The following is a 6253-nucleotide window of genomic DNA, read 5'->3' on the forward strand; positions in this document are numbered from 1 at the left end:
ATTTGAAGAATTATGATGAAAGTGAACCACTGCAACTATGTAAAAATTTATAATTAAAATTGACTGATGAATGTAGTAAAGAACGTGATATGGATCAGGCATCAATGTATGAGGAACTAAGAATCTTAGTTGTTTTTGAAAATCTAGTATATCTCCCATCGATGTATTGCACAATATATGTGCAGCAATAATTTACCAGATACATTTCAAAATACTTTTGTAGTTCTCAAGATATGTTTAACTCCACTGGTTGGTGGCCAATATTGGCAAAGTTAAACATTTGCCAGTATGATCACCAGCCAGTGGACAATATACATTGTTTTAAAACCACTTAAGCTGTACAATGTTGCAAGAAAAAAAGACTGTCAAATCTAGTAATCATATGTTTCTATTAAAGCAAGGCATAACCATTTTATAACAAATCATCATGTCCCTATTAAAAGAGTTTACTTGAAGGAACATATTTTACTAATTTGTACCAAAAGTGCCATGGGAACTAGTGGCAGCCCTGATACTTGATTCTCACTACAGTGAACACTGTTATAACAAACTCACTCACTCTAACAAACTGTAAAAGTGTTCCAACCAAAGTCCTATAGGTGCAATACCATTCAAAGAAAATTCGTTATTGTAAACTATTCACTACACTAAACTGTTCATGTGATTTCTATCAGTTTACTATAGTGAGAATTGACTTCGGTGATATAAATTTTGTTCTGCCATGGACAGCAACAAATTAATGCCATGAATAAATCTACCCACCCACCCATCAGCCTGTTCATTAGACATTAACAGATGCTGTATAGTCACTTGGTGATCTGCCACACCAGTCCTTGCCATGTGGTCCTATTGTATGCTTTTTCTGGAGGCTTTAGCTCTCTGAAGATTAGTCACTTGACACACACACACACACACACACACTATCCATCCATCTATCTTATTAACAGTACCCTTTCCTCTTTTTCCAGGAACGTTAGTCCTTTCTAGCACCCATCCATTTGTCCACCTTTCAGTATATGATATCCTCAACAGCCTTCTGTAACATCTCAAAAGCAGCTATGCTTTTCCTGTCAGACTACTTTAGGTTCAAGTCTCACATCTGTAAGTCCCCTGTTAGAAAACAGCTGCACCCAAAATCCTCCCCTTTGTTCCTATGGAGATAGATCCATCCTTCTAGATTTTAGACAAGTTTCTGACTGTTGTTTTAGCCATTCCTAATCTTCTTCTGATGCCTTCTGAACAGCAATTCTTCACATTAATAATGGATCCTAAGTACTCGAACTTGCCAACTTCCTCAATTCTTTCTCCATTTATGTACACTTGTTTCTCAGGAGCTTTCCTGTCTGTATTTCCTTTGAGAACCATAATCTTTGTCTTGCTAGGATTCAGCTGAAGTCCTCTGTTCTTACTGATCTCATTAACTTTGTGATGAATTTTTCCTAGTTCTTCCTTGTCGTTACAGTGGAGTATACTGTGTCATCAGCATATCCTCCTCAGATTACTAATCAATCTACCACCTATCTTAATTCCTGTCTTGAGCTCATCTAATGCTACACACATGATGTCCTCAACATAGATGCTAACAAGTGAGGAGAAAGCAAACATCCTTGCCTAACTCCCTTTCCAACCTGTGCCAATCAGTTAATCCAACACCTGTTTTTACCATGACTTCTTGCTCTTTGTACAGCTTAGCTATCAGTCTGATGAGGAAAACTCATTCTTTTCATTATTTCCTACAGTTTCACATGCTGAACAGTCAAAAACTTTAGAGTAGTCTACGAAACACATTACCATTAGGGAGTCTAAATACTTTATAGCTTTCAGTGATCTCTGGTAGCCTTACCTTTCCTAAAACTTGCTTGTTCCTCAGGCATCTCTGCCTCAATCCTATTTAGAATGATCTTTAATAAAATCTTGCTATAGCTTTGTATAGTTCTTGCAATCCTTCATATCTCAATTTTTATGTAGTGGTATGAAAACTGACTTTTTCCAGTCTCTGGCCCATGATCCTGTTACCTATATCCTTGTAATGAATCTTGGAACTGTTACACCTGATATCTTGAGAATATAGACTTCTCAGCCATCATGGTGTAACATGAAGAATAAATAAAATAAATTAAAAAAACCTGCATGAAAGATAATAGTTGAATTAATTGAAAGAAAAGGAAAGATTCTTGCATCCAATAAAATATATAAAACATAAAGGTTTTGTTAAACTAACTAATAAAAGAAAGAAAATATTAATATTGTGATATGATTTAAATGAGAAAAGTTAAATAAGACAGAAAAGGATTAGTCACAAGAGATTGTATGTGAGAGGCTAGAGATTAAGTTATTAAGTAAGTTCATAGAAAATTTTGGAAAGGGGATTAAATTAGAGGCTAGCAAAGGAAAACAACAGACTATCGCTCAGGGCCGATTCCCGGATTGAGACATCATTACAGGCTTGCCGATCAAAGGACGTTTGGCAGAAAAACTACCCTAATTGGTCGGTGAAGTAAAAACAAGTAGGGGGCGGAGAAAAGAAGTTAAAAAAAAAGTGCCATTAGGAGAACGGGTATAAAAGGGTTGGAAACCCCCCCCCCCCACAAGGCTTTTTTTTTTTGGTTTTGGTTTTGATTCCGTTCCAGGAGAGTCCTTCGCGAGCTCTTTCGTAGGGATTTCACAGTGATTTCCTGAGTGGCGAGATTGGAGTCATAACTCCACGCCACAACACAGAAACGAAAGTGAGCGGAATTTCGGTTCCGTATTTCCTATGGGAGAAGCGAAGAATGCCATATAGTCGAGGAAAAGAAAGCATATTCTTTGTGTTCCAACTTCAGTGACAACTACAAAAAACGGAAAGAGGTAAAGAAATCGATGTCCACGTGGCGAGTTGCACAGCCGATATATAGATGATTCAGAGTGTGTTCGGAGTTACGAAAAGTTAAGCCAGCATAAGCCTAATTCAATTCCAAAAGGAACGTAGGAGAAGCAGAATATCGGTGAGGTTGTATCAAGATAGTTCAATCAGAAGAAGGTAAAGATCCATATGAAAATCTCAAGAAAGAAAGGTACTGTAAAATATATCTAATGTTAACTAAAATTCGTCTGTGATAAGTATCATTATTCTAATACGGAACTGTTGAAGTGACCAAGGAAAATTTATACTAGGACTTTAGTATCTGACAGAATATATTAAAAGTAAGCTGGCTAGTGTTAATGTTATGTGAAAAATTAAGTGTCCTGAGAATTTTGCATGTCTATTGTAATGTATAGGAAAGTTAAAATGTCATAGTTGTGTGTGCAGAAAAAGGTTTAGTTAATCCACTTATGTTTGAATAGTTAAATAGTGTGAATTAATCTTATTTGTCCATGTCAAGTGAATTTATGTGTTGAATTGTTATGGAGGCATGATCGTAATACCCATTGAAGGATCATATCCCAATTACTTGTAATAAGCTAATGTTAGTTTGTTTGTATTTAGTTTAGCATTAAATTGAGTAATCACAAATAATTGATTTTGTACCATGTTAAGAAATTTAATAAACCTTTGTTCAATGATAAAAGAGTTGTCTGAAATTGCTGTCCAATGCACCACTTGAAAAATTACGAACCTAATCACGCGGGAAATTAATGTTAAGAAACGAGATAAAGTGTCACGACTGCAACATAGTTTCACTTTCAGACATATTTGAGTTCTTTCTCCTTGTTTTGGAATATAATATCTAAAACTAAATATCCCAAAAGGCGCAGTATAAATACATATATTAGGGGTACTAAAGGGAGAAATAATTTAAGTATTAGTAGAGTTTTGGTGATATCTCGTGCGTAGATAATAGAACATAGATAAGAGAAAATTGTTAGATAGAATAAGAATCGTAAATTGGAACACAACATAAATGGCGCAGCCGGTAGGATATAAAGTATAAGAAAGTTAATAGAATAGAATAAGAAGAATAGGTCACAACAGAACGATCTTATCCTTCCATCCTCCATAGTCTTAATTAACTCAGCTGGCATTCCATCTGCACCCGGGGCCTTATTGCTATTAAGCTGTTTAACTGCTCTTTCGACCTCATGCCCTAGTGGGGGAGGTTCCGAATTAAAATTTTCCTGGTGAGAGGGCTTCCCAAAATTTTGTTTATTCTTTTGTACAGTTCCCCCACAGTATTCTTTCCATCTGTTTTTGATTTTGATTTCCAGTTCTGTTAGTACTGCTCCATTCCTGTCTTTGATGATAATACTGAATTAATTTTTATCAGACCCCCACAAATAGTTCCAAGACCTTTGACATTGTGATCTTTAATATTCACAATTTCTATGTAAATTATGTCATCGAAATGAAGCCATATGGCTCTTTCTTTGATAATTACTATTACACAGTGACCGAAAGTTCACTTATGAAAAAGACAACTCTTTGACATAGGATTGCTTCGGTATTGAATGAGAGTTCATGCTCTTTTAAGGTTTCTGCCTGGTCTCTGAAGAGAAGTAATCAATTCAAAACAGCTGTCAGGCCAGTGAAACCTTTATCAAATACACTAATAAAAGGCGAATATACGGACGTCTGGCAGCGCTCGGATCTTTTAAATAGTACAAGCTAAGGCTTTAAATGTTTTCAAACATTTAAAAGATAAAAACATTATTTCTTTTTTTTTTAAAAAAAATATCTATAATGGCCCACTTTAGTCCGAATTTTCAAGTTTTATTTCTTTTTTTAAAATAAGTACATTATTTCTTAAAGCAGTATGAGTGTCTACATTAGGTGATATTTTTTCCCTTGTTAATATATATTCTTTATCAACTCAAGGGGAGGAGAAGGAGAGAAATCCCTCAAAGGTCGAAAATTTCTTGTTTCAAAACAAAACTTGTGGACTTTAAACAAAGCCTAGGAATGCACAGCGATATCCGACTGCCATGGAGGGTTCAAAAGTCTATAATCTAAAAAAAAAATACATAATGGGAAGGAAGGAGGGAAAACTGCCTATAGGATGGTCAAAATTTGGCGGAAACAATACTACTTGTCAAATGTGAAGACCATATAAAATAGCGGATGAGCGAATACTGATCTTGTGCGTGTGAATAATACATTTTATGGAATAAATAAATATGACCACAACTGATACTGTCACCTCAAAGTTAATTACAGGAAATATCACATGGAGGAAAGTGAGGTTTGGCGAAATGTGATTTAAATATGAATGCATAAATTTCTTATAATAATTCTCAATCTGCAGTAATCGACCCAAATTGCAGCCTTGGCTGATTGAGTGCACGACTTCTTCGTTTTCCACCCTGTGGGATGGGGTTAAAATACTACTGTTTGTGAATGTCTTTTGGTGGTAGATGAGGGTCACGCCCGCCGTGTGACCAGTGTCGCCCTAAGAATTGCACAAGAATGGCACCTTCATAGGGTCCCGCGTTTTAGAGGACCCAATATCATAAACAGAAAAATAAATTCATTAAATAAGAGTTAAAAATAAAAGAAATACATTTTAGGGAATAAATATGTAATAATTTGTGCATTATCTACGTCTTTATTTTATTATTCATCCAAACACCATCAACAGAACACCTAGACATGTGCAATAAGGATTAAATTCAACCATCTTTGATATCTTGCCGATTTTCAGTCATATGAAAACCACAGATTTACATATTTTTCGTTTTGTCGTTATGAAGGTATATTTGTCAAGGTAGGATGATAGAACGCATTTTATTTAAAAGTTTGTTAGCTTGATCTATAACTTGAAAAAATTTAGACGTGATATATGAATCTCCATTTGTATTGCACTGGGTCCCGCAAATGTTAAGAAAGAGCCTGCGTACGACTAACACTGCTGATTGGAAGGGCTGAAGTGGTTTGGGAAAAGAGTACCAAAAAGCACAGTGTTTTATCTACAGAGCAGGGTTTGCAGATTTTATGGCTATCTTTTCTGGGGCGCGATTAGCATGTATAAGTATTGGACCTTACACATATACCGCCGCTATCAAGACAGTCTTATACGAGTAATGAGCGAAAAGTTCCTGGTAGCATAAGTTCAAAGGGCTGAACTGAATGATGTTTTTTGTTATTTCTGAATATGTATCTTATCTCGTAAGTCGACACGCATCTTCAACTGATGATGCTCAAGGGCTCAGTTCTCATCGGCAAAGCAAGCGTCTTGTATATCAAAACGAAGTCTTTCATAACAGAGATCGCTTCGTTCTTTAACTACTAATAGATACGTTTTTTTTTTTCTTTCTGAGGTAGTGTGATAAAAAAAATTAT

Source organism: Typopeltis vanoorti, chromosome 8, assembly GCF_054136105.1.
Source record: "Typopeltis vanoorti isolate ZY-2024b chromosome 8, IOZ_Tvanoo_1.0, whole genome shotgun sequence".
Classification (NCBI taxonomy): Eukaryota; Metazoa; Arthropoda; class Arachnida; order Uropygi; family Thelyphonidae; genus Typopeltis; species Typopeltis vanoorti.